Here is a 3,571-nt window from a genome sequence, read left to right as displayed (position 1 = left end):
AAAGTTTTGAAGGCAAATGGCTGCCCTCGAGGTATGAATTACTCCACTGTGAGGAGAACATTACATTGCTTTAGATCCAATTGTGTCTTCAGGATGTCTTATTACTGTCCTTTAATTAAAGGATTTAGAGGTGTATATAGACCTGATAATCTAAAGTATTCTACAAAAGTCTATTCTTACTTTCATAAAGATATCCGCCAGTGATTCAACCTGCAATTAGGTTGTACAACAAACTAAATAATAAAATATGACATTCCAGACTCAACTCTTTTAAGCAGGAAATTGTAGACCTACAAAACAAACCGCAAGTTATTAGTTTATGGCATTTTTCTTTGCTCATTCATCATCTCTTCCAGCTTGCTGCTGGAACAAATTTATAGCTCATAGTTGGATAAATCAAGAAACAACTCTCCAAATAAGATTTTATCTAGGCTCACTGACAGGAAGTCAAACCTCCTCGCCTAAAAAACAGGGACATCATTTTTTAAATGAATCAAACATTTAGCAAGTGACTGAAGTTAAATGATAGCCATACATCACATTACATACACAGCTCAATGCACAGGAATTATGGTGTTTTGGCTAAATCTATTAGTAAATTAATTGACTAGTCAGTTGACAGTAAATTCATCAACATGTACAGTATTTTGATAATGGATTAATTATTTAAGCTACTTATCAAGCACACATGCTCAACATTTGTTTGTTGCAGCTTGACGAATGTGAGAATTTTCTGTTTCATATCATTAGAAATTGACCACTTTATGGGATTTGGATTGTCGGTGCAACAACAAAGAGGAATTTGAAGAGGCCATTTTGAGCGCTCGGAAGGGCTATTTTTCACTATTTTCCAAAACTAAAAACTTTAACATTTTGAAAAATCAATTTGTATAAATAAAACAACAGATTCATCAAAAATGAAAATAAGAAATAAATAAGAAGTTGCAGCCCTAGGGGGTGTGGTTCGTAAGGTCTGTCAGTCATATTACTGTTTTGACCTGGATGAGAAGCATTCTATGAATCAGCCCATCCACCACACACACGCACGCACGCACGCACGCACGCACGCACGCACACACACACACACACACACACACACACACACACACACACACACACACACACACACACACACACACACACACACAAAGGCTTCCCCTACCGCTCTCTACAAAACCCAACAATCCAGTGAAATCCGTGCAACTTCCTTCTGTTCTCGAACCAAAAGCCTTAAAGCCAACAGATGCTTTCTCGTTATCATTGCCAGTTATCACTTTTAGCCCCCTCTGATAAGACTTTACTTTCTGACCCAGATGTTAAGGAGTTCAATTTACCAGATGCACCACAAGAGCTGACAGGGAGGCAGAGGGATGAGTGAGCATCAAAAATACCCGCAGGCTTGAGATGAGATGTAATATGCCTTTTTTTTGGCCTGGTGTTGTTTCTGAAGCGCCTTTAGCGCAGTAAGGAGCTCAGCATCTAAAGAGGCTTTGGTATAGGGGGAAAGATGGGCCATATTACAGCAAGGCCAGAAGCCTGCTTGATTAATGGGCCAGGATAATCACCTCATCAAATCACTCTCACTTATTAAATCTTGTTTAATATCGTAATGAGGGCCCTCTTGAGCTGCTTTAGTAAATTCCCCCTCTCTCCCCGGCTCTCCATCGCTCTCGTTTTTCCTCTTCTGCCTTTTCATAAAAGGAAGACTGATGATGACAAGTTCCTCTCTGTCCTCAGCCCGTCTCCCCTCTCTCTTTCTTGCGATATACCTCCTTAACTTTAAAGGAGCAATATACAACATTCAGAGCATCAATATAGCAACAAACAACTACTATTTATGTAAAGATATAGCGGAGTAATGTCTATCAGAGCAGAGAATGAAGTCGCTCTCCCTCTGTGTGTGTTGTAAACAGAGTTTATCATCATGTTGAGACATTCTCCAGATCTCGTATTATGCACCTTTAAGAAAAAGGTGACAGATGTATGTCTCCTCTTTCCTAAACCATCCTGTAATTACTTTTTTGACCACACAGTGGCTCAACAGAATACATAATTTCTGAGGGTGGAATTACTATACACAGCCCCAGTCTATTCATTTAATCTCCCTTATTTATGATAGATGATGTGCTGGATTGTATCATCATAAATCACAGCTTTAAGACTGATACCACTTCCCAAGGCTTTGGTACAGTGGAGTTTATGGAAACACTCCAGGTGAGGTAATATCTCTCCTGTCTCCTTCTGTGTGATTTGTGATCTCTATCTGTAGTATCATGACCAACCCGGTGTTACTTCCCTGTGTGCATGTGTGCGTGAGGTTTCTGGAATGGGCTAGCATCTCCTTCACTTGACCTCCAGGCTGCTACACAATGCCTCAGAAGAAAACAACATGCCATTGTCTTATTAATGGTCTTGCATGTGTTGGGCAAACTCTATATTGCCTTGGTAGCACGACCGTGTGTGCATGCTTCTTCCAAGGAAAGGAAAAATGTTTATTTTTCTGCTTTCGTTCTGCGCATCCTTCTCCATTTTCATCGTGCATTTTAGGTGTCTTTTCAATAGCCACCCCCTTCCACCAACCTCATCCAAAAAGTTGGACCCAATCCTTTGTCGTCTCTAAGGCGGGCAGGCAGGCAACAACTGGCTCAAGGTGACCAGTTCAGGCTTGAGAGGGAGGTTAGGCTGCATCTTCCCCATGAGTGCCTCCCATTTTTGCCTTTATTGTTGGGGAGCAGCTGTTGTGTACCTGGACCCCATGAGTGGCGCCTGCTGAGTATCTTGGCAGCCAGACTCCATAGGCTTTGGATACCAGAGTGAATCAATTCTTTAAGATGACTGTCTGCGTGTCACATGGACAGGCCCAGAGTGAAGGGCTTAAGGGGCTCTGGAACTGGAATGCTCTTTGATGGAGGGGCTGGAGAATGAGGAGGGTGGGGAGGAAAGGAAAATATAAGGGGGGTCGGAGGGGGAGGAGATGGTCCTATTGTTGTGCCAAGGAATGCCCTTGACGGAGATAGAGGGGTATTGTTTTTATGCCCATGAACTCTTTTAGACTTGGGAATTCAAGGATGATGGAGCTGCGAGGGTGATGAACATCTTAGCATCTTTACTGTTATCATGAATGACACGAGAAGCACAGCTGTATGTTGTCAGTTCCTCCTTATTGCTGTTAACTACGTGTTGAAAGTTGCTCAATGACGCGGCATGCGCGAGCAGCTTAGCATCAAGCAGCCATATGAATGTGTAAAGGTTGACCAATTACTGTGTGGCTGACATAATAACAACAGAAGCAAACTCCTTCTCAGCAGAGATTGACAGACGAGCGGGACCTTGACGACTTACCCGGCTCACATGCCTAACCTGCCTAATGTCCACTGAGAAACCTGGGAAAATGAAGATCATAAAGCATGACAAAAACAGATTGGCACGTAAGCTAACCTCCCTCCCACATTCTCACTCTCCCTTTTTCTTTCTTCTTACACCTCTCCGGTAAACAATACACTTTGGACCACCCCCTCCCTCTACCGCTCTACCTTTGAAAAAGCAGGTTTATTAATAGTTCAGAGCAGGG

This window comes from Taurulus bubalis, assembly GCF_910589615.1.
Source record: "Taurulus bubalis genome assembly, chromosome: 3".
NCBI lineage: Eukaryota > Metazoa > Chordata > Actinopteri > Perciformes > Cottidae > Taurulus > Taurulus bubalis.
This window is presented reverse-complemented; position numbering follows the sequence as displayed.